The 27,365-nt window shown below is 40.0% G+C and overlaps 1 long non-coding RNA gene across 1 annotated transcript in view; it reads right to left on the bottom strand.

Annotated features, from left to right (window-relative positions):
* Positions 1-27,365, bottom strand: part of LOC136872336 (uncharacterized) — an 843,894-nt gene that overhangs the window by 582,326 nt on the left and 234,203 nt on the right. The window lies entirely within an intron of this gene.

Genomic DNA, 27,365 nt, shown 5'->3' on the forward strand with positions numbered 1-27,365 from the left:
GGAATTAGTACCGTGAAGGGTATTATTAGAAAACTATTTCAGATTACTTAAGGGGGGAGACCTAGCTTAACACAGGGAAAATAGGCCAATATTCATTCGATTGTTATATATTGAACCCATGACCTTTGTGCCCTAATAACATTATGCATAAATCGACAATCATTTAAAAGTTGGATTCTTGATAGCATGGATTTGACACGTGGCGAGGGGGTGATTACCTTCGGTCCCACGCTCTGGGGTACGTGACGTCAGCCACACGTGTCAACGGCGGAAGAATCTCAAGTCATTTTTGTGAACTATTTCAAAGCGCGTGTACATGGAGTGAACCAAGCCAAGTCAAAAAAATATAGTGCCTATCAAAGGGGGTCAATCATCTCACAAATCGAACCCGTAAAAATTTTTAATGTCCATGAACACTACCGCCAGAAATGTAGCAAGCATGTAGTCACTTTCAAAACTCTTGAAATTACAGTTTAGGTAAGTCAGAAAATTTATAGAAAATTTCTTGGCGGCAAAGGGAGATATCCGAACTGCTATAAATACGAAGGGACGCCATGACGAAGTCTCCTTCTCCGGCATTTGTAATACAAAGCGGACGAAAAATTGTTGAGCTGCTCTGCGAAATCAAACAACGAAAGTAGACTGAGTTCAACTGCAGATTTTAGCCATTGCGGCTAGGTCTTGACTCCATGAGGAGATAGTTTTCTTGAGTGAAATAATTGTACCAGATAGGACGGTCAAAGTACTGAATAAATTCTAATGTGATTAAGTAATCCGTGTGCCGAAATAATTATAGTCCATCGTGTGCGCTCAGCAAACAAGTGAAGGGTATTTTCTTTTTTTTAATGCTTTATTCCAGGAAACTTGAAGAAACATAATGGTTTGTAAAGTCATGAATGTAAAAATGGCTAAATAAAATGCCAGGGTCGCAGGTGAGCCCTATGACGAACACTGGCGTGACGACATGAGGTAGGTGACTTTCCATCTTACTACCTCTTATATCTTGTCTCATGATCTCTAAAAGTGTATTTGAATGGGGATATACGACGCAGTGGTCACCCCTACTAAGTTTTGTAAATGTGAGAGTACGACTAAAAGAGTCATTTGTTTTATTTCCCACTTGGATAAATTTTTGAAGTCTTGCGAGTGCCGTATAATGTTGTAAAAAGTTATTGAATAGGGTTTCGAAGTGATATCACGTCCAATGTAGATCGTCATCCGTGTGAGTGCACTGCCTGTATTTTGTGATGTTAAAATAAGATGTTCATTCGACGTAAATTTCTCCTGTCTGCAATTTGACGTTAATAATAGTAATCCATGGTCACTCATTTTCAATCGAGTGGAAGCGCGCTGTCGGGTGAGAACCTAGGGTGATGAATTTGGTCACGGAGAGAAACGTTTTTCTATGCCCATTTTAAACTGTGTCTGACTGACAATAAAAGATCTAGTAGAATGTTTCAGTCATTTTCTCGTAAAAATCGAGTTATTAAATACGATATCATTTATGCGAAGTTATTCATGATTAATGCATTGCGCGATATTAGACGTCGAGATTTCTAGTGAGGATTTTATTCCAGTTCTTTGTCGATGATAATTGTGGAGCTGGGAAACAGGGGTTAGTTTTGTTGTTATGAGATTTGTGAATCAGGTTGGACCTGTCATTGAAGCCGGGACATGGAAGCCCGAAGAATGTTTTATATGAGTTGAGATGAGATGTGCGAATCAGGTTAGAGTCCTGTCATTGAAGCCGGGACACGATAGCCCGAGGTATGTTTTAAAATGTTGGGAATGGAAGGGAATAGTTGAAATCCATAGCGGTATTAATTGGCGACGCGTATAATTAGTGTGGGCATCTTGAAGCTTAATCTGTGCATTTTGTTGGTTAGAATATCGTATTTGTTTAATTATGTCGGCAGAGTTTAAAGAGAGCATTTTGAGAAGCCAGTCAACTGTGAATAAACCAGGTGTTTCACGTTACTGCCAAGCGAACTTGGTGGATGAGAGGCCTCAGCTGTGATAACGGGACAGGCGTGGAATTGAGATTGTACTGTATTCTCGGCCAGGGAAAACGTTAAAATGCTGGATTTAGTTTAAATTCATAGCCGGTAATGATCTGAGTATTGTGAAATACTATAATTGGGGACGTATTGAACATTTGAAACCATGAACTTCGAGTATAAGGAACAGAGTAACCAAAGTCAGGGTTGTCCAAAATATAGAGCGATGGTTGTGATGATCGGTTTGTCTGTGAGGGGTGTGTAAAATTCATAAATGATAATGACGAGATATGACATCGTAATTATATGGCGAGTTGTTTGGTTTGTACGTAGATTATTAGGATATCCAAGTGTTAATAACGGTTAGGACTAGATTAGATTTTAAAGTGTGAGATCACGAGACAAGATATATAACTGGACATGAATTATGTAACAATTCTTTTCCAGCCAGATAAACATCACTAGATTGAATTCACATCACAGCTGCGTAGGAATTTAAAAGTTACTGTTCTTTAACATTTCGCTAAATCATTTAAATTTATTTAATTATTAAATTCAGTGAAACCGCATTTGAAATAACTTTAATCAAGCGAATAACTTGGAGATGCATTCTGGAAATTTTAGTTTGTTTTCTGGGGAATATTAAATGTAAAGTAACGATTAAAGGGACATATCCGAAAGAAATGGATTTTACTGCCACAAAGTTTGTGAGCATTGCTATTGTTGTAATTATTGAACTTTGATTGATTTGAGCAGTGAATATGCTGGGGATAGTAAAGTGGAAACTTTGGTCATCAACCGATGTAACTTAATTGTGTTTAGCCTTCAGCCTAGAAACTTGGATGGTCAGGGGGTCATCAACCTCAGTGACTTAGATTAGGGCCATATGCCATTGTAGCATCATTTCCTTGCGGTCATCATCCACAATGACTTTAAAGTAACTTAGAAGATTAGACGTCGTTCCATGACATAGACGCAGGTCACATCGATTCAATTAATGGTCCATGCCGTAGAACCACTGTGTGGCACACACCGATTGGACGGCCTTAATTATACCCAGAGTCCAGAGTTCGTGTTACGAGGGCTGGACCATAACGAATCACTATGATGGTACATGTGGTCTCACATGGAAGCCGGATTTAAGGATTTCCAGACTTTCCTTTCTTAAATGATTAATAATTGAGACAATGGTTTCTAGTAAGAATGCCCATCAGGCAGTTACGTTAAAGTCTCACACCAGTGTTCTGACGTTTATGTAAAAATGATTGTGGTGTCCAGTGGACACAGTTGACTTCTATGATACCATTGACATATCAGATTACTTCATAATTTTCCTGAATAAATAGGAATCTTTTAAATAGACCTTTCATTCCAGTAGATAGATTAGAATTACTGAACCCTACCTTTACCTCAGCAAGTGACGAAGAACCCGATACGACCCAAGAGACAGATCTCATGAACTTTGCCGATAGGTAAGAAAGGTAGGTATCCCACAATATGGACCAAAGGGTTCAATATGCTACAAACGTAGTTGACAAATGCTGCACATAACCCAGTATTGACATGCTTCATAGCAATCAGAAGCAACTTCAATAATGTCAAAATTCTAATTACAACATTTCAAAATAAAATGTTCAAAATGTCCCGCCTTTTTAACAGTTTCCTTCATAACTCCCTTACTGTTTCACGGATAATTATAAATTTTTCAGAGTTCCCTCCCATAGTGTTGTACTACAATCTGTACCTCATTCAGATCAATGGGATTGAAATTCGATTTTATATAACATATTTATTGCAAAAATATTAATATTTTCTGCTGCTCGGAATAAAAACCCAACAAAAAATCCTAATTACAGTCTATGTTAATGATTGAGGTTCATTTTGTAGCTGGAGGTTTGATACACACTTTAAAAAATGAAAAGTAAAAAATTCTTATAAACTTGGAATTTACAAGCGAAACAGTGATATATTGTTAAAAGGCGGCAAATTTTGAACATTTTATTTTAAAATATTATGATTATTATTAAAATTCTGACATTATTGAAGTTGCTTCCGGTTGCCAGGAATCATGCCAATGCTGGGATATGTGCAGGAATTGTCAACAACAATTGTAGCATATTTAACAATCGAATGAATGTTAACCTTCTTTTTTCCTTTGTTAAGCTGGGTCTCCCCCCCTTTTGCTAAAGGTATGATCAGAACCCATATGAAATAACTTTTCATACCCAGTCATACAATGAATGTGAAGAAATCCTCTTTATTGCTCATCGCAGCTCTCTTTATATTTGGAGGAGTTTTAAGCTATTAGCTCAATGTGGAATTAGTACCGTGAAGGGTATTATTAGAAAACTATTTCAGATTACTTAATTACGTGGAGCCTTTTAGGAAATCAATTTTTCCACAGAGCGTGGCAGTATGCAACGGAGGGACGCATCGAATCTTGGTCTGCTATCAATCAGACGGGCGTTTTTCCGTCTAGGTCCGATGTAAACGCCAAGGCTCCAGACAGATAGCCACTCGCGGATTTCCAAGCTTAAAAACATTCGCTATTGGAATTCTTTTAGATTCCACAAAGAGAGGGAGAGATGAAATACACGTATTTCTTTGTCAGGTCGTTAATGGAATCGAGCTATATCAGGTCACATGTATCACATTTTAGCTGCGAGCATTACATTGTTTGATGATATAATTATTTATTGGTGTGCGGGTGGTACATCTCAACCCCTTGCATTTAAATGAAGTGCCATTACGAACGCTATTTATCATATAAAATTGAAACATCTAGTATAATAATTTGGGACGTTGATCAGAAGAGTTCACTATTAAATGACAGAGTAATATGTTATTTCAAAGTTTCCTAAACTGACTGGATTTCTTGGTTTTGTTTTGGTGTATTAAAAACTATTTCAAGAAATTTGGACATTTCTCCATAGATGTCTATGAAAGAACTTTGGACAGGTGGATGCTAAATATAAAGTTCGGTTGAAATATGTTGAGTAGTTTTCAAGTTATAAGAAATATGGTTTACATGCACCCGCTTTTGAGTTAAGTCCGGTGGGACTTGTTCGGAAAACAGTCCATTAATGATATCTTCCTTATGAATCCTCGTATCGGAATGATGCACTCTGGTGCAAAGGGAAATAACTAGAAATTTATAGAAGTTTCCTGTTAATTGGTTTTCTGAACTGAACTGTCTTTTCTTATTCCTGGTACTTCAAGGTTTGCAACACTTCTTATTCATCCCATCAACATGGGATTCTAACCAATAATCAATTTTCTATATTTATTTTTCAGCCAATCAAACGTTTCTTTCGCCTATTTTATCCGCCAATAAAAATGAGAGGGTGTGTCCGGATTTTGTCCAGAGCCTTCTCGAAACTTCCTCTCGAGTATAAAATCTGTTGCTTTTTCAAGTTAACTTGTCTTATTGATTGCCGAATTTCTGAGTGTGTGTGTGTGTTAAGAGAGGAGACGGTGGTCCTCATTCTTTCGCAGACAGACCATCAGCCCAGGTAATGGCCACCAGTTTTCTATCTCTGGAGTTATCTCCACAATCTGAACCCGAGGGGAAGGTTCCGAACGTTAACTATGTAACAGCCCATTAATAAAATATTAAGTTTCTGATTTCTAATGTAAAATTTCATGTAAGTCCTAAAGACTTAAACTGTAAATCGGGGATAGAGAGTGGGTTACCCTCTCGAATTCCCCTTCAATTAATCTTGAGGTGACTACGATTTTGTAACCTTTTTCTCTTGTAAATCATAAGTTAACTTGACCTCCTAGTCACCTCAGTAGTGCTGCAAGCCCAAGTAGGGTTTTTATTTCCGATTTCGAGGAGAGCAAGTGTACGCCTCCACACATTTTGTGTTTGGGCCAGTAATGTAAACTTTTCTTCTTCACGAAGGCCCGGTAGTATGGGTACTAGATACCCCTGTGTAATATAAAAGGTAATCAATCTGGCGTTGTAAATTGTAGGTTGTGCCTAGAGAGGCCTAGAAATGTAATTCAAACGAGCAAATAAGCTCTAATCTCTAATGTAAACTTAAAGGTTGCCTTAATCGGCCTGTAACGGTTGGGACGCAGTCTCCTTGGTTGAATTTGTAGAGCATGTAAGCTCTTGTCTTGTAATGTAATAGATATTGGTGTAACATTGAGTGGGGCCTTTGGATGGCCGGAAATTGTAACCGCTGGAGGAAAGTGCTCTTGAAAATTGTGTTTTGGGAGATATCTCTCCTTATCTATCTGGCTAAACACAACATTTGTAATGTTGGACCTTGTAAATTAGGAGCTTGAAACTCAAAATTGTAAGTTACCAATTCTTAGCTTTTCTATGTTTGTATCAATATTGATATGTAACTGAAACCTTGTTCTTTCACCAAGTGAAGAGTTTTGTTGAGATTTAAGACCTGAAAAGGAATATAACCTTTATTTTAAATTTTTCAATTCATCTTTGACTCTTGTAGATAGACCCATTCCAACCAGCACCTTCTTTCACCTCTGCGTTCCACAGAATACCCCGGAACAATTAGTATTATTATTGACGCGGGGACATCCGTGGTCTTCAGAGACAAGGAAGCGTGTGGGGTGACTGCTTGACAGTGCGCAAATTAGAGTACAAATTATCCTAATAAAATTCGAGAAAGTTTACTTATTTCCTCTGACTAATTTTGAAATATATGTTTTAACCATAAACAACGATCAACTAAGAGCATAGGTTAACAATGCGACTGGAGCTCGTCAGTGAAAAGAAATTGCTCGTAAGCTATGAACCCGTACAATGATAAGCCAACAATAATGAGTGTATAGCCTCAAACAGGTACAATAATGAACGCATAGCTTCCAATAGATACAACAATCAGGGAAGGAATTTCCATGTTTCCTCTAACATACTAGAGGAGGATCTTAGCTCACTACCGGTACAATGAGCAGAATACAAATTCGTTTTTATAAATAGATTGACCTTTATTTAAATCAAATTCCTGGCTAAAAAGGCAGAGGCAGTGTCTCGGTACACTATTAATCGAACAGTCACCACCCGGTAAAACGTTCCACCAAGTATGACCATGTTGAGCAAGATAAATTTTACCTACAAAAATTACACAAATTGTTTAAATTCAACGTTACCCTCAAGAGTCAAGTACGTACAGAGACATATGACCCATACTACGCGGCCACGAAAAGCGAGAAAGGAAATGTCTACTAAAGGCTGGATTCAAAAAGAAATTGATGCGGGAAACAAGTACTCCGACAAATATACAGGAAAAACCTAAGCGGGCTTAAAGCCCAGAGATACAGGAGATATTCCCATGCTACAGTTTGGCTAATACGGTACAGAATTTAGAAGTTAAGAAATTTTAGTCACTCCATTCGAATAGAAGGGGAGGGTTCGTAGCGTAACCACTCATGCTCCCTTATGTTTGGTTAATTTACCAACAGGGAATAAAGTTTTGATGGGGGAGCAACAGCTTACACGGACCAAAAATTCGATTTTTCAATTTATTTATTTTTAATTTAAAATTGATATTTCATTTTTACAACAGTGCAAAATTTTGTTCAATATCTCAAATTCTTTGGGAGTTATGACCAAAAGCGTTAAGCCATGTACTTCAAACAAGCCCTTTATCGGTACGTTTGTTGCTACTTTCCTGTAACTTTTGTTCTTCAGAACCGTTTCCCTGTTCAATCTGAATGTTTTTGAGGTAATGTATTAAAATTTTGCGTGCACGTATATTTCATAGAGAAGAATATCTACTGGAATAATTGAGCTAACTTGATTGGTTAATATTTAAAAAGTTCAAATGAAAATTAATTGGCTACTTGAAAATAACTTCATGAAAAATATTTATTCTTGATGGATTTCACTGGTTCTAGTACATGCTGTAGCTATAGCAGTACAGTACTAATCATATTAAAAAGGAAATTTTAGGAAAATAATCATGGGTTTGAAAATTATCAGGGAAACCCCAAAGATGGCTGAACTCGGCCTTTAAAAAGTCCGGAGTGTCACTATTCATCTCGGGGACCCCGAAAAGTATGGATTCGACACTATTTTCCTTAATTTGTATATCTGAGCCCTTTGTCCCCCGCCCCCTAAGGTTTCCTGGGCTGTCTTACCCCCACGTGGTTTGTCTCCTGATACTAAAAATCCGGAGTGTACAATTCACCTCGACGACCCCGAAAACTATGTATTCGACACTATTTTCGTTTCATTTTATATATCAGTCCCCCCTCGCCCCCCCCCACTCAAATAGGAGCAGAAATTTGACTTTTAAAAAATCGGGAGTGTCACTATTCACCTCAGCGACCCCAAAAACTATGGCTTCGACACTATTTTCGATTTTTTTACCTGAACCCCCTAACCCCCACCCCTAAGGGGGCTAGTGTTTGCTTACCCCCACAGTGCTCGTCTTCAGATAGCAAATAATATGTGTTCAAAATTTGATTGAAATTTCTCCAGTGGTTTAGGAGGAGATGTGTCATTTACACACATACATACATCAATTTTCGTTTATTTTCATATATCACTCCCCCCTCATCCCCTAAAGGGGGCTGAACTTGGACTTAAAAAAACCGGAGTGTCACTATTCATCTCAGTGACACCGAAAAGTATGGTTTCGACACTATTCTCTTTAATTTGTATATCTGACCCCCTTGCCCCCCCCTAAGGTTTCCTGGGCTGTCTTACCCCCACGTGGTTTGTCTCCCGGTTTTAAAAATCCGGAGTGTACCATTCACCTCGACGACCCCGAGAAACTATGTATTGGACACTATTTTCTTCTAATTTTATATATCAGTCCCCCCTCACCCCCCACCGAAATGGGAGCAGAAAGTTGACTTTTAAAAAATCGGGAGTGTCACTATTCACCTCAGCGACCCCAAAAACTATGGTTCGACACTATTTTCGATATTTTTTACCTGACCCCCCCCCCCTAACCCTCCACCCCTATGGAGGCTAGTGGTGGCTTACCCCCACAGTGCTCGTCTCCAGATAGCAAATAATAAGTGTTCAAAATTTGATTGAAATTGATCCAGTGGTTTAGGAGGAGATATCTCATTTACATACATACATACATACATTTTTATATATAATAAGATTAAGCGATTTTTAAAATGGTTTCGCAAATATTATATTTTCAGGACAATATATTTAAACAAATCCTAGCAGAATGCAATTATCTTTCATCCACTCTTCTTCCTGACCCCTGTCACTCGGCTGAGTGGTTCAGACGGTAAAGCGCTGTCTTTCAAGAGTCCAAGTTGGCCGGCTCGATCCGTGCTCAAATACGCTGGCCTCGTTTCTGTAGATTTATCACTACATACAGGAACTCTCGCGAAAGAAAATTCCGTCACCTCGTCGTCTTGGATAACTGTGAAAGTACTGTAGTTATCGGGACGTTAAACCAGTAATATTAACATTATTTTTGACCACTCACCTTCAACTTATTCTCTGATCTACTAGGTTTTCTGGGCTTAAAGAGCTGTTCAAATTCTAATCTTTCAGGGTCCTGTTTTTCTTTACCTAATGCCGTGGTTACTGGAGGTATTTAACCTATTCCTCTCCTTCCGTTCATTAATATAAAGGTGGCTATTTGTTTTGTCCTTTGCTCCACGAATTGTCCTCATCACCATCGGATTGGGCGAAGCTATGGCAAAAAAGCATGTCCGTAACTATTCCAGAATCAATAAATTCTCTTATCAAAGAACATTGAAACCTATTGAAGTATGGAGTAACAATGTGGTAATAAAGAACTTCTATCTTCTATTCAGACTAGTTGTCCGATGAAGAAAAAGAACTGTTTACAAGGTAATCTCCCGACGAGTGTGAACCCGTTCACAGAGCGCGGCGCCTGTGGCTCATCTGTTTGAGAAGTGTAACGTGATTGACTTGGGAGGTGAAGAGGAATAAACTTTGATTGATTTATTATGTGGAACAGTATACAGTGTGTTGAGAGGTGATGAATGGAGACTTCCATCCAAGGGCGCAAAAACAAGTTGATCGCTGCTTCTGTTTCTAATTCAGTTTCACTAATGAGTCGTAAATAATATCTGAAGACTTGCTTCAAGTGTATATGCGAAAACTTTTTTAAAAAATGGTTGTCTTAGTGATGCGATTGTTTCTAGACAACAGAATGATTTTGTTCTTCATGCACTTGGGCGATGGATGAATAGTAGGTTGAATGCGCTATAAGATGCATTGCCAAGCTGAGAGATATATGTAGGTAACGTCTCTCACGGCGGATAGACTGCAGTCCTCCTCCATCACCGATATGTTGCTAATTTTAAATTAAATTTCGTAACTTTATTTAATTTTTATAAAATTGATAGCCTCCGTGGCTCAGGCGGCAGAGCGTCGGCCTCCATGTGAGATTTGTGCTGGACAAAGCGGAGGCGGGACAGGTTTTCCTACCGATACTCCGGTTTTGCCTGTCATCATTTATTCCAGCAGTACCCTCCACTATCATTTCATTTCATCTGTTAGTCATTAATCATTGCCCTACAAGAGTGCGATCGGCCTCGGCAGCCGACACAGTTCCTATCCTCGACGCAAGGTGGGGGCTTCATTCATTCCATCCCTGACCCGCCAATGACTGGAAAACAGGTTGTAAGTTTCCAGGGACAGGAATTCGAGAATATTAGTTGATTGACTTTGCTCGGTTGTGAGCAACTGCAAAATGACCTCGATAATGTTGTGAGATGGACAGCAGGCAATGGTATGATGATAAACGGGGTTAAAAGTCAGGTTGTGAGTTTTACAAATAGGAAAAGTCCTCTCAGTGTTAATTACTGCGTTGATGGGGTGAAAGTTCCTTTTGGGGATCATTGTAGGTACTTAGGTCTTATTATAAGGAAAGATCTTCATTGGGATAATCACATAAATACGATTGTAAATAAAGGGTATAGATCTCTGCACATGGTTATGAGGGTATTTAGGGGTTTTAGTAAGGATGTAAAAGAGAGGGCGTGTAAGTCTTGTAAAACCCGAGTTAGAGTATGGTTCCAGTGTATACTTGATTACTTGATTCAATAACTGGAAAAAATCCAAAGAAAAGCAGATCAATTTGTTCTGGGCGATTTCCAACAAAAGGAGTAGCGTTACAAAAAGTTTGCGAAGTTTGGGCTGGGAAGACGAGCTGCCCGACTAGTGGTATGTTCCGAGCTGTCAGCGGAGAGATGGCGTGGAATGACATCAGCAGACGAATATGTTTTAGTGGTGTCTTCAAAAGTTTTACGATTTCTACGATTTGTTTTACGGCGCACCGACACAGATAGGTCTTGTGGCGACGATTTGATAGGAAAGAACTAGGAGTGGGAAGGAAGCGGCCGTGGCCTTCATTAAGGTACAGCCCCAGCATTTGCCTGGTGTGGAAATGGGAAACCACGGAAAACCATCTTCAGGGCTGCCGACAGTGTGGTTCCAACCAACTATCTCCCGAATACTGGATACTGGCCGCACTTAACCGACTGCAGCTATCGAGCTCGGTGTCTTTAAAAGTATGAAAGGTCACAATATGAAGTTGGAATTCAAGAGAACAAATTGGGGCATATATTCGTTTATAGGAAGCGATTGGAGTAACTTACCAAGGGAGATGTTCAATAAATTTCCAATTTCTTTGCAATCATGTAAGAAAAGGCTTGGAAGACAACAGGTAGGGAATCCGCCACCTGGGTGACTGCCCCAAATGCAGACCGGGATTGATTGATTGATTGATTGATTGATTGATTGATTGATTGATTGATTGATTGATTGATTGATTGATTGATTGATTGATTGATTGATTGATTGATTGATTGATTGATTGATTGATTGATTGATTGATTGATTGATTGATTGATTGATTGATTGATTGATTGATTGATTGATTGATTGATTGAGAGGAAGTATTGACTACGCCTGGAAATTCATAACGGTGACTTGTCTCTCTGTTTAGTTAATCTACAAGGAGTTATATACAACTATACACATGCTATGTAGGCCTGCAGTATCCAGTGACACAGTGTAACGCAGTCAACGAGGAGTGATCATAATGATGATGATGATGATGATGATGATGATGATGATGATGATGAAGCTTGAGGTGCAACAAAATGAACTGAAAATTAATATGTGAAAATGTATCCGCTGACAAGAATTTAAAACAAATGATAATTAAATAAATGAATTTAAGATGATCAGCGGATCTAATTCGCAATGCCTTATTCTCTATTATAATGATAGAAAATACAGATTACGGTTGTATAAGACAAGGCCTTAAAGTAAAATCATATTTACCATTCAAATTAGAAGTTAAAAGAACACCTTAAAATACACACAGAAAAACTAAAACAGAGTCAATAGAATACTGTAAAATGTAGCTAACGATAAAATAAAATCGAATAGATAATACATTTCCATACACGATAAAACAGTCCTCATAAAGTGATGACGAAGTCTGCTGACTGCTCGTCATCTTGCAGGATGAGGGAGATGGTACTCGGAAGTTTTAAACTACGGCGCAGATCGACCAGATTACAACATGTGTGCACGAGGGTCTGACGATCGCCGGAAGTACATATCGTGGGGATTGTCTCGTCAGTAAACAGGAGTGCGTTACTATATCGTGGCTGATCCGAAGACGAAATTATACCAATATTTCCCTCCGAGAAGCCCGAATGGAAGCCTTAGGTACCTTCGTAGTTGCTTTTATCGCTCTCAGCTTACTTGGGAGAGGGCTGGCCTGCCACTTCTGATGTCTCTTCTGAGAGCGTTTATCACTGCCTCACTCGGTGGAACAACGGGTGCAATGTAATCAAGTAATGAGAGGAAGAAGAAGAAAAACTAAGAGAAGAATTGATTGCTGTCCGTCTCCTCGGATTAATAATGAGCGTAGCTGACTTCAATTCATACAGCCTGGTTATTTCTTTCGGCTCGGGGTCTGCGTACTTTCGTACAACACATTTCTTCACTTACATGCAAAGCACTACGACACAAACCAGCACTAGAGCACGATATATTTAAATTAGTGTATTTTTAAAACGTTGAGTGGGCTGTAATGGCACTCTGGAGAGAACAGCTAGTCTTCCCATTGGAACTTTCATAGTAATGAATAGATACGGCATGCTGTGCAGCAGATGCATATCCGAGTTAAATAAAGTATGTTAAGTAGTGAGTAGAGTATTAAGAACATAACAACATCCCTCCAAGCAATGTTTGCGTTAGGATGGGGGACCGGCCGTAAAACTGAGCCGAGTCAACATGTTCCCATATTTCCGGATCGCCTCAAAATAGGAGAGAGTGATTGATTGACTGAACCTTCCATTATGAATGAAACACTAATTACCTAAATAAATAAAGTGGAAAACGTTGCAGAGACAATATCATTTTAAGTTAATTGCTTATAGAGAGACACGGAAATTGATTTTGTCATGATTGTCTTAAGGTGTAAAAGCTCATGGTCATCGGTCCATATCGACAATGAAAATTGTGCTAGGGGCTTTACGTCGCACCGACACAGATAGGTCTTATGGCGACGATGGGATAGGAAAGGCCTAGGAGTTGGAAGGAAGCGGCCGTGGCCTTAATTAAGGTACAGCCCCAGCATTTGCCTGGTGTGAAAATGGGAAACCACGGAAAACCATTTTCAGGGCTGCCGATAGTGGGATTCGAACCTACTATCTCCCGGATGCAAGCTCACAGCCGCGCGCCTCTACGCGCACGGCCAACTCGCCCGGTACAATGAAAATTGTGAAGATGATTATGAAAATGAGAAAAAATTATAAAGGACCGATCGCTTGAATAATAAGACAAGAGGGAGTCGTGATGCCCTCGTACCACAGAGTCGGAAGAAAACTAAATGTGAATGCTCATATTATTGATCAACAATAACATTACACGGGTCACTGTTTGTCTTCTTCTGCCACTCATCTCCGACAGATGGCATTACTGCTGCGTACCGAGTACAAAAGCCTGCCTGAAGTAGCTGGGTAGTTAAGATAACTCTCTTCTTTAATATGCCATTCCTCTGGTTTATAAATTTCCTGATAACTACTGGTTGGTGGTGGTGCTGATTATTGTTTAAAGAGGAAGTACAACTAGGCAACCATCCTCTATATAACACTAATCACAGAGAAAAAATGAAAGGGGTCCGACACTTATCAAAATGAAGGTATCGGCCAAAGGAAGACAAGGGCCACGAAGGGCGTGAAAATGAAAGACTCCCTAGTCCTCGCAAACCTAATAGCGTCGGGGTCGGAAAAGAACAAAAGTTGACCAAGGGAGGTCGGATAGGATAGAAGAAAGTGAGGAGCCTGGCACAAGTAAGTGAAAGAAATGCCAGGACTCAGCTGAGGGGCCCGCGGTCGCCAACCCACGCTCCAAAGTTCAGAGCCCCTGAGGTCCGTTTTAGTCGCCTCTTACGATAGGCAGGGGATACCGTGGGTTTTATTCTACCGCCCCCACCCACAGGGGTATAACTACTGGTTCATCATAGTATTCCAGTTATTCGATGCCTGGAATTCCGACTGGAATGAGGAGTGGGTACATTTAACGGAATAATGGCAGGGGAGTGTTCACAGCTGTCAGCGGCCTGGAACTTCGGACTGTTAGATCGGCAGCGTAGTACTGTTCGTTGCAAATGAGAAAATGTGTGGTTTTTCATTTGATTGAGTATTCCATAAGACAGCATTGCTTTTAATCACGACCTTCCTAGTGACGTCATCCTAATGAACTATGCTGAATTTATTTGGGAGAACCACAAAGACTGTCTTTCTGAGGCTGTAAAAATTCAGGTGGAGTGTGTGTCTGCCGTCATAATGTGTAACAGAGACATGGTTACAGCAGTCACTCAAATCTGATCTCGTAAAGCTGAATAACATGACGTTACATCGCCTAGATCGTTTAAATCGTGTAGGGGGCGGTTGCGCTATATATTGCCGTAGCGACTTAAAAAGTAAAATAATTATGACCTCAGATCCTAAGACTCCATTTCGACCTGAATTCATGTTTGTTGAACTCTTGGTTAATAATCAAAAACTACTGATCGGAGTGGTATACAAGGCGCCGGACATACAACATATATCTGACCTAGAAGTGGCACTATCGAAGTTAACTCCGCTGTACGAAAACATAATCATTCTTGGTGACTTCAATACTAATCTCCTAGTTACAAGTAACGAATCAACATACTTACAAAACCTATTCCATGGCATGGACTACAATATACTGACACTAGACGCGACTAACCATGTTCACAGAATAAACCACACGTCTCACACACTGATTGACCTTATCATAACAAACAATCCGCAGAAAGTGGTAAAACATGGACAGCTTGCTGTACCAGGTATTTCGACCCACGATCTCATATACTTATGTTACTCTCTCAAGGCACCAAAGTACAAAACCAGGTACATGATGCGAAGAGACTTCAAGCATTTTAATACTGAGATAATACGAAATGAAGCATATCAATTGCCGTGGAATGACATTCTACTGACTAATGACATTGATGATAAGGTTGACAGACTGAACTCTTTAATATTAGGACTGTATGACAAACACGCTCCGAAGAAGCAAATTCGAGTTTCTCACCCTTCGTCTCCTTGGCTAACAAATGAAATTAAGTCGGTCATGGCAAATCGTGATGCTTGGTATAGGCGATTTAGGCGAACTGAAAGCACTAGTGATTTCGAAAATTACCGTATTCTCCGAAATCAAGTTAAGAAATTAATTCGTAACAGCAAGTATAAATATATTCAAGAGATAACAAACAGACGAAATTCAGCACTAATATGGAAACATTTGCATCAGATGGGTATAGGTCGCAGCCTGACCATGCAGACACCCAGTATACCACTTGATGATCTAAATTCTCATTTTACGAAAGCAGCATACACTAATAATGATATTACTGACAATAATGACTACGATGCTAACTATCCTAATAATGATAATACCGGTAATAATAATCATCATCATCATCATCATCAACCAGTTGATGACCTAACTGATGATGATATTAACGCCATAAATGCTCATTCCCGAGTAAATCAAGTAAAATTCACTTTCAAAAAAGTTGGGGCGAACGATGTGAAGCGTGTAATTTACTCCCTCAAGTCTGATGCTCCGGGTAATGACGACATACCATTATCTTTCATAAAAAATATTATTGGTGCCATATTACCTATTCTGACGCATATATTTAATCATTGCCTTGTACAGGGAGTATTCCCAACTGTGTGGAAGCACGGTATCGTCATTCCTATTCCTAAGAAGAATTCTCCTAGTTTACCATCAGATTATCGCCCTATATCCATTCTCCCACCCCTTTCCAAAGTACTAGAACGCTTGGTACACGAACAAGTCCTCACTTACTTGACTAACTTCTCACTGCTTGACCCTTACCAATCTGGTTTCAAGAAAGGACACAGCACAACAACTGCCCTACTGAAAGTAACTGATGATATCCGACAGGCAATGGACACTCGACAAGTGACTGTACTGGTTCTACTTGATTTTTCTAGTGCTTTTTATACTGTTGTTCCTCAACTGCTACTTTCAAAATTGGATTCATTAAATTTCAGCACGACGGCAATAAACTTTTTCAGTTCGTACCTCAAAAATCGCCGTCAGTGTGTCAAAGTAAATAATAGCAGATCTGAGTGGCTTAACAAACCCCTCGGTGTCCCCCAAGGGTCTGTACTTGGACCATTGCTGTTTGCAATTTACTTACACGATGTTGCCAAATCGATTACACATTGCAAGTATCATCTTTATGCTGATGATCTGCAGATCTACTACCACTCAAGAACTGATAAAATTCAGAGTGCTGTAGAAAAAGTTAATGCTGATTTAAGTCTCATAAGTAATTTTGCATTGAGTAACAATCTCAAAATTAATCCTCTTAAACCGCAAGCAATAATCATTGGTACTTCAAAAAACTTACACGTCTTAAAACAATATGAAATTCCTCCTGTAGCACTAAACAATACCATTATTCCATTTTGTGAAACAGTTATGAATCTTGGTGTGGCTATAAGCGAAACACTGAACTGGTCGCAACATGTGATGAAAGTGTGCCAAAAGGTATATCAAAGCCTGCATCCTCTGAAGCGGTTTAAAAATATATTTCCTCGGTCCTTGAAAATAAAGCTCATTCAATCACTCTTGTTTCCAATTCTCGAATATTGTGATACAGTTTTTATTGATATCAATAACGAGCAAAGCATGAGACTGCAACGTGCCCAAAATGCATGCATCAGGTATGCATTCGACATACAACCATACGCCCATGTATCCCCATTCTATACACAATTATCTTGGTTACGACTGAATGACAGACGTAGACTCCACGCAACTACTTTGGTGTATCAAGTGCTTTCTGAAAACACTCCTCCTTACCTATCCACCAGATTTCGCTACCTTAGTTCCCTGCACCTGTTCAATACCCGGTCAGGCTGTACGCTAGAAATTCCTGTGCATCGAACCGCAACCTACAACAGATCGTTCACTATCACCGCCACGAGCTGGTGGAATGAACTCCCCAATGACATCAGGGAAGCTAAATCTAAGACAAAATTTAAAATCCTTTGCCAGCGTCATCTTTTAAGCACTTCCAGTCTTTCTTGAGTGTGAATGGGATGCATGAATGAGAGTGAATATGGTTGTTTATTGCAATGTGTTCCTGTATATAATTTAGTTATACTTTACTCACCTTAGTTTAGTTAGTGATACTTTAGTTGCTTTAGTTATACTTTAGGTTGTAAAGATTTCATATGTTTAAATTTTATGTAAAATATACATTGTATATACATGAAGTGGTTAAGTGTAAGAAAGGGCCGGGAGCCCTAACTTCGCCACAATAAAGACGCTTTAATAATAATAATAATAATAATGAAAACTGCCCAACTTGATTCTGACTGGCACTAGGCAAGTGGGCCTACCGTCATAATGAAAACTCCCCAACTTGATTGTGACTGATAGTAGGCAAACGAGTCTGCTATTACACTGAAACTTCCCTAACGCAGTCTCCATATGAGAAAAGAGGTATCATGACTTTCCCCGTCGCGTTTCTGCGGTAACGTTAAGAGCTATGCAATTTAATAAATCCATCTGACAATGGTTAAATGTGAATATCGTCTGGCTACCTTCGTGTAAGCAAGAGTTAAGGACAGGCTGAAATATTAGGGGAAAAAAGGAAAGAAAGCCTTCCTTCTACTACATTTAGCGCACGAGTTCCAGAAAGTTTACCCCAAGTTGGCGATTTTACCCGCAATTTATACCGACAGAGCAGAAAGCCTGAAGTCGTAAAAGGCAGCAAGTTGTTACTATGAGGGAGTCTCCATCGTTTAATAGCGATGTACTGAAAACATGTTTGGTTCACTTTGAAAACTACTCCGTAGGATGAGTGGATATCATCGATATTATGAAACGAAACACTTCACACCTGGTCAAATTCGATATACATTCAGCTACAAAAACAACAACAACAACACAAATAGAACAGTCACGCTTAACAAGAAGAATGGAACAGCAGATGAGCTCTATGAAGTTTAACGGGGTGTACCATCTAGGTCATCGACCCCTAATGGAACGATATAAGACGAAATTTAATGACAATTTAAAAGTCCAAAATTCATCCTCTGACCACAATTCAAAACGCGATGATGAAGAATAAATGGATGGACATGAATTTAAAATAATTAGCGAATCCAACTCGCAATACTGAAAGTTAAAAGTAATCAATATCAATCCAGTGATTGCACAATGATTATGAACTTAAATCAGTCAGTGGATCCGACCCGCAATAGCCCACCTTCCAGATATATTGACCAAGGGGCTGGTTGCAAAGCACAATCCTGAATCGGTTATGCTTCTTGTCTAAATGGGTCCAAAATCCAGGTTAACGGCCCCGCATAATGGTACTTATCGCTAGTACAGTAGATCCATTGTATTTTTCATGTAGCGGTACTAATCGCAGGCAACACCCATACCCGTGGTATTTCTCACATTATGATACTAATCACAGGTACTGTACACCCATACTGATTCACCCAATATGTCTAACAATGACAACCCTATTGTGTACCTAATATAGTGGTACTAATCGCAAGTAAAGGTGACCCATAGTGTTCCTCGTGTGATGGTACTAATCACAAGTAGTCTCATGGTTCTAATTCTGGTAGGGGATACCGTGGGTGGTTGTTCATCTGCGTCGCCCACCTACAAGAGGTAATTTTGGAAGGTAAAATACAAGGAAAACGTCCTCGTGGAAGACCAAGAAACACATTCATGATGACATTTTCCGTGAACTCGGGATACAGGAACTATGCAGACGCAAAACGTACTGCATAGGACCGATCCAGTTGGAGAAGACTCACCGCAGGGATAAACAAATCATTAGAATGAACTTCCAAGAGGAAGAATTGGAAAGTACACACCAGTTCTAACGTCCCATTAACCACTATTACTTTTTTTAAAGACGACAACTTGCTGGTATTTTGTTGCGAAGGAGTTCTTTTATGTGCTTACGAAGCTAGCGAACACCTTCGTATACGGGGTCGTACCTCAGCTCGGCCCACCAATTCTCTCATTTGATGCTGGAGGTTCAACTGCAGCTGAGCTTCTCTTTAAGATATTAGCAATCGAAGAGATGTCAACTCTCTTTGGTAATCATTGTGAAGGCATGAAGGTGCGCAGTAAAATAATAATTTCCTGAAATGGCCAAATGTTAAAAGGAAAACCATTTAGAAATGGCCAACTTTTGTTGTTGTTGTTGTTGTTGTGTTATAAACTCAAATACCCAGTAAAATGAATTAATCAAGAAACGCTAAAATACCCTCTGAACCGAAAGGTGTTACGCTAGATATTCAGCTAAGTAATCAGACTGAGGCACGTAAGATGCAATGGACGTAAAATATTTTGCAAGACTAACTTTATTTTAATATTCATTTGAAATTAATTTCACCAGTTGGTCTCATATATACATTATTTCATACAGCACGCCGTAAAGCTTAATCGTATCTCGAATTTAAAAATGTACCAAGTTAAATTATAATAGTTGTTAAATACATGTGGGAAATAATTTTCTCTTGGGATATATGTATATAGAGTACACACTTCAAAAACATTATGGGAATATGTTTTTGATGGTCTCCCGTGCTCCACAAAACAATACTTCACACCTAGGTATATTACCAACTAAACCTTTATTCTTTACTGTTGAAGTAAGGTATACAAAAAAACGCCTACCGTTTATGGCGGGAGTCTGCTCTTTCGCTCGTAACTTCTCTGCAATTTTCTTTAATAGTGGCGAATATTAATGCGAATGGCAACGTTTTATGAAGAAATTGAGATTTTAACATAAGAAATTTCATCTTTTATGTTATCCGTATTGAACCGAGATCACAAATACTTATAAACGTTTTCAGGGGTTCCACCCATTCAATACAAAACAATGTTGTCTGAATTTACTACAACATATTACATTTATTAAGCAGTACTAGTTTCGGCGTTACTTTGGCGCCATCATCAGCTGCATGAAAGCCATGAAAACTGGCAATTAAAACTTTTTTAGCACTAGCTCCGAAAGACTTTATGTTAAAATATATTTAAATAAAAATACAAAGTTGTTATCTCATACTTCTATAAGTTCACAAACTAGGAGTCAATATCACGATTCAAAACAACCTAAAGAAGGAACTGAGGTTTGTGTGCGTTCAAAATTGAGAGAAATTGAGAGGCAGCCAAATCATTACGCTCGGAAAATGAAATGAATACCAGCTCAATGGTAGAAAAATAAGGACAAAATTGAAGGGCTTATTTCCAAAGTGGCGCTTTATATTTGAAAGTTTTAGCACCTACAATATAACCTAGCCTACACCCTGTGTTTTAAATGTTGCAGCCGTACAGAAACAATTACGTCTCTCGCCTTATTAGGAGTCCGTTTATTAAAACAATGCGTTTCCTGAAAAATTTCATTTCGGTACTTTGGAAATAAGCCCTTCAATTGAGGAAATTCCTCTACAGCGTGGGTTAAGAGATGTTTTCAACATTAAAATGTCTCTATGCACTAAGAACATTGGAACAGGAAAGTGGCGATATATGTCTACGGCACGCACCCCAATCGATAGCGGGCCAGGACGTGACAGCTGTCTTGTCCGGTCGGCCAGAGGATATCACTGGAAAGCATTTATTTTCTTTTTTTCCTTCCTCACGTTGAACCAAGTTCGTTTGGCGCCAAGTACAGTGCGTGTAGTCATTATGGCAATCTATCTTTCAGGAACGTCAACACAGTGAGCCAGAAACTGTACGTCAGAGACAAGTTTGATATTTGGTGATATTTAATATATATTAGTGTTTACAGGTGTGTAGATGAAAGTTTATCGGACTTTGAAGTCAGGGTATAATCATGTACAATTTTAAATCGAAGGTTAAAGATAAAGAAATGCATGAAATTCTCAGTCTCCAGACTGAGTACTTACTTCCTTTCCCGTACACTCCAATATAGCCTCTACCTTGTTTCTTCATTCTAAAGTCACAGAAGAAACGGAAATATTCATTTAAAAAGATTTGGGTTTACCATTTTCAAACTTACCCGCTTAAAAATTGCGAACTTTGTTGTTCAAGCAAATACACTAGTGACCAAAAGTTAATCATAATCACTAAACGAGGCCATACCGCCTGGTAGGAATGTCAGACGGATTGCTGAACCAACGGTAGCTGAATCACACACCATATTCCCCACAACTTGTCCAACAATCACTGTCAGGAAGGTTCTGATACCTAAGGTACAACTTTGACAACAACTAACAAAACTTGGCAATCTTTTTCACAACAAAATATGCTGATAATAGGGTGTATGGTTACCCCTAACGGCCAAACATGCTTCGCAGCGACGTGGCGTGTTCTCTATCAGATGATCCAAGAGCTCTTGTGGCAGTCCGAAATGGCAGTGCGAAGGTCTTGGAGGGTCCTTGGTGGAGGCTGACCGGATGCAATTCACCTCCCCAGACCGCAGATAGGATTCCGATCCGCACACCTCGCTGGCCAGTCCATGCGATGAATATCTTCCCCAGCCAGAAATTCATCCACCAGAGCAGCGCGGTGCGGTCGGGAATTATCGTCCATTATGAGGAAGTTTGGATCAACCGCACCTCTGAAGAGTCAACATGTTGTTTCAGTACCTCATTCATGTATCTCTGAACGTCCACAGTGTTGCTGGGACCACCCATGAAGATGTGCAGGTCCGTACGGCCACTCAACATGATGCCGCCCCACACATGACGCCACCACCACCATACTGGTCACGTCCCACGATGTTCCTGTGGTTGTATCGGCTACCCGGTTCTCTCCAGGCTAATGTGCGACGGGAATCGTGCTGAAAACTGAAGCGGTATTCATCTGTGAAGAGCACATGCCTCCATTCATTCATGGTCCAGTTTCGATGTTGACGGCTCCGCAGTAAACGGGCCCGTCTCTGTGTTGGAGTGAGCGGGACGCACACCGCTGGACGTCGGGCAAACAGCCCTGCTGGTCTGAGCCTCCGGTACACAGTTTGCCGGGAAACGGCACCCCCTGAGACGGCTGCAAGCTCCACCGACAATTGTCTTGCAGGTGCACTCCGAATTCGTCGGACGGTTAAGGCCAGATATCGGTCCTGCTGTGGCGTGGTTAACCTTGGTCGACCTTGTACTGGCCTACGACGAACATCTCCTGTGTCTCCAAATCGTCTCCAAAGGCTGGAATTGACACTTTGTGGCACTTCGGTCTGTGTCTGGCCTGCTTCCTAACGGCTGAGTATTCTACCATGCAAAACGGGGTCCGAATGGCGTCGTTGTGCCATTGTTGTCACGTTCACCACGAGGCTACACTCCGCACACTATAACAGGGCAAGCACGACTGAGGGAAATGGGACGCAGGCATTGGCTGTATTAACCTTCCGGTTACGCCGCTAATCAAAGTAGGAAACACTCCTCTCCTGTAGAGAGTGAACATGTAAGGTTGGTAGGTGCACATGCCGAGCGATTTGCGGTCTATTTCCTGTTGCCCTGCTTACTCGTAACTTCTGCTTAACTTTTGTACACTAGTGTATTATTTTCCACATTGCCTATATTTCCTACATTGTCTATATTGAGAATTCCTTCTCCTCCTTTCCCATTACTTATATCTCCGAGTTAATCACTACTGCTGTGTACTATTGCCAAAATTGACACTCAGTTCATGAGAGGGCAGGACTCTTCATTTACTACTTGAGTGGTTGTTTAAACATAGTACCACTATGTGAGTTGCGTAATATAAAAATATTCGTTAAGGGCAGGGTAATGTAACCTATTTCAATAATTATAGTGCTGGTGTTTTAACGTCGTACGGACTCGGTTGGGTTCTTGGCGGCGATAGAATAGGAAAGGGCCGTGGGCTTAATGAATGTACAGGCTGAGCGTTTGCCTGGTGTGAAATGGACAAACATATTGTCACTCTGCATGATGACGATAGTGATGAATATTGTTTCAGGGGCCAAAAATCGATGTCATCGAGCCAATCTACTTCTCAGTAGTGAAACTAAGGCTTCAGTGAATCCAAAAAGGCCACCAGGAGTCAGCGAGTTATAGAAAATACCTGCACTATGGTATTACCAGGCCTTGTTCATTTTCTGTCTTTTCAGTTACTTTCAGGTGAACCAAACTCTGTTTTAATTCCGATTTCTTTGAACTTAGGATGAATTCTTGATATTCGAGAAGTTTCATGAATACCGTTCAATCGGCCTTCGGACAGATTCACACAATATTTGAAACGAAATAACGTCCCACAACCAGGAACTAATAACAAAACTCAGTTCCCAGAAACTAAAGATATAAACATTAACATTTTGAATCGAGATCTTTGGTAACATGCCTTCCTTTACCGTGTTACCGTATAAAACTTAAAAATACGCGGAGTTAAATAGTTTAGGCAACATTCGGAACGAAACTGCAAATTTGTTCTCTGCCTATTTCGCTTTCTTGAATAATTTTTTCAAGGTTATTAACTCACTGTTCATCAGTAACGACAGCCTCTCGAATAAAAGGGCAAAGCAAGGGATGATGAAATTAGAACCATGAGCATAGTTGTGATTAGTAGCATTACGAGCGGAACACTATCGGTCGACTTTACTTGCGACTGGAACCTTCTTTCGAGGAAAACCATGGGTCTACGTTAGGAGAAGTACCATTATGAGAGAAATACTACCGTTCTGGGTGTTGTGATAATGATCATCGTGTGTATTCCCTCAGTCGGTTCCACTGTTTTGAGATTGGGTCTGCGTTAGCTATGTGTAGTACCACTTTATGAGAAACAGCATGGGTCTACATTGCCTGTGTTTAGTGACACTAAGTAAAAATCACCCCAGGTTTGGGTGGCTCCCGTGATTAGCACCACTATGTGATTTAAACCATGGGTCTCCGTTTTCTGAGAGCAGGAACACCATGTGTTTGTGTTGCCCGTGCGCGTTGCCATAATGTGTGATACACCGTGGGTCTACATTGCCTATAATTCTATGTGAGCAAAACCACGGTTCTGCTTTACCAGTGATAAGTACCGTTATGAGGGGGTGGTGACCTGGATTTTGGATCCTTTAGGCAGTGAGCACCATCCCAGTAATGAAGGCATTGTGAATTGCATCTACTGATTTTTTTGTTTCACGATCATTGTTTCATCGTTGTCCGTTTTGTGTTGTAGTTAGTGGATACATTCCGTGTACCTTGTACCATAAAGGGCCAATGCCTAACTGTTAGGCCCCTTTAAACTACTGACATCATCATCACCATCAACAATATAAAGTTTGGCAAAGGGCCTAAACATGCCAGAAGTTACTGATCTGTTTATCTGACGGGCAGTCTGTGTAAACTGTTTGAGGATACTTGCGTGGTGTTTGGACAAAAGAGACTTTTGTCTGAGTACCAGTGTGGTTTTCGAGCTGCTCGCTCCACCACTGACCTCGTGGTACGGCTTAAGACATTTACACTGGAAGCATTTGGTGGCTGTTTTTTTCGATATGGAAACGGCCTATGACACCACATGGCTACATGGTACATTTTTAGCCCTGCATCAGTGGATATTACGAGGTGATTTGACGGTTTTCATTTTGAATACTTCGTTCCTTCATCTGTTCCGTGTTCGAGATGGGAGGACATAGTCACAATATCACGTTCAGGAGAACGGAATTTCACATGTGATCGGTTCTCAGTGGCACTCTGTTTGCAGCAGCCATAAACGGTATTGTTCTGGCTGCGGATTCGGCAGCAATACCGTCAATATATTTGGACGATATTGTCCTGCATTACAGCTTACGAAACATGGAAGTCGCAGAGTGACAATTACAATAAGCTATTAGGAGAGTGGAACGGTGGGTCTAAATATATGATTTTCGGTATTCATTTTACAAGACCCCTGCTGTTCACCTACGTCAGAAGCGCACACTTCAACCACAATCTGAGGTTTATTAAGAGGAGGTCGTCCTTCTGCAGTAAACACGTACCGATTTCTTGGACTCCTTTTCGACAATAAATTATCACTGGAGCCGCACGTTCGTAATTTAAAAGTCAAATGCTGTAAGGAACTTAATATTTTGAAGTTTCTTAGTGGCACTAGGAGGGGGACCGATCGCACGGTGCTCCAAAGATTTTATAGGGCACGTATGTTATGCAGATCAGACTACAGCAGTGCAGCATATGGATCAGCACGAGAAAGCGTTGTCGTTAAACTGAGTAACATCCACCACAACGGAATCAGGTTGGCAAAGGGAGCTTTCTGTATCAGTCCCACCGCTAGTAGTCGCCTCAGTTGATGCAGGTAGTACTAGTAGTAATAGTAGAATATTTGGCGGAAAAGGAGGGAGAACATATCACAAAAAATGACCCCACACACACACACACACACACACACACACAAAGAGAAAACATAGAAAATTAAAAACATCATTACAAATAATCATCATGGATTAAATAAATCACATCAAGACATACCGTGGACCAGGTACTAGTAAGCAAAATTTTCCAAATAAATGAAAGGTGGAAAGAAGAGCCACCTCTCGACACAACGGAAGAGACCTGGACAATAACAGAGCGTACCTATTCCCCAGAAGTGAATGAGAACAAGGCATAAGGTTTGAACTAAAATAAATAAATAAATAAATAAATAAATAAATAAATAAATAAATAAATAAATAAATAAATAAATAAATAAATAAATAAATAAATAAATAAATAAATAAATAAATAAATAAATAAATAAATAAATATGTTACAATTAAGAGATAGCCTAAATGCAAATGATTATAATGAAGAAAAATTTTAATGTGTAATGGATAAAGGTTTTATTGTTCCAAGAGGAAGTACAACTAGGCAGCCATACTCTATTAATGCTAATCAGAGGGGAAAAGAGGAAGATATCGAACACTCCGAAAAATTAAGGTATTGGCCAAAGAAAGGCAAGGGCCACGAAGGGCGTGGGTGGCCTCGGTAACCTAATACCGTCTGGGTCGGAAAAGAAGAGTTGACCAAAGATGGTCGGACAGTATAGATGAAAATGAGGAGCCTGGCATAAGTAAATCGAAGTAATGACAGGACACCGAAATAAACCCGTGATCGCCAACGTACGCTCCCAAGGAGCCCCTCTTGGTCGCCTCTTACGACAGACAGGGGCTTTCGTGGGTGATATTCTACTACCCCCACCTACAGGGGAATAATGGATAAAAAGTAAATCAGGTACCCTGGTAACTGAAGGTAAATATCCATGTTTGATATCGTACTTAAGTAGAAGTGTTCTTACCTTCATAGTTCCCGTGAAACTTAAAGAATGCACTGATTATGATGAAATTTAAAAAAATTGAACTAGATAATGGAAATCCACAAATACACACAAGATTACAGTAGATCACGATGATCAGCAAGTCCAAGCTAAAAAATACATGAGAAAACAAGCGACACATCACCTTGAAAATATAAACCCTCGCAAGGCGCAAGAGAAAACAAATGAAGGTTGGCAAGGTACAAGACACGCCGAAAAACGCAAGAATGAATTAGAAATGCAGACGAGAGCTTCAGTAATGATTCCTTACCCTACCTATCCTACGGAGAAATTAAATTTTAACATTGGTCGTTTTCTATTATTTTTATATTCCACCCCTTTCAACCCCAGCCCGTAGGGGTGTCTTACCCTACAGTTTTCTTTCCCAAACAGTAAGGCATATGAGTATCAAATTTATTTGAGAGCTATGCTGGAATATGCACACGTCCATCCATGGTCTTGGTCATTTTGGACATTCCTTTCACCCATTCTAACCCCCATCCGGATTGGGAAGTTCATACAGCATCCAGAGTGTCACGGTTCATCTCGGCTACCCCAAAGACTATGAA

Source organism: Anabrus simplex, chromosome 4, assembly GCF_040414725.1.
Source record: "Anabrus simplex isolate iqAnaSimp1 chromosome 4, ASM4041472v1, whole genome shotgun sequence".
Taxonomy (NCBI): Eukaryota; Metazoa; Arthropoda; class Insecta; order Orthoptera; family Tettigoniidae; genus Anabrus; species Anabrus simplex.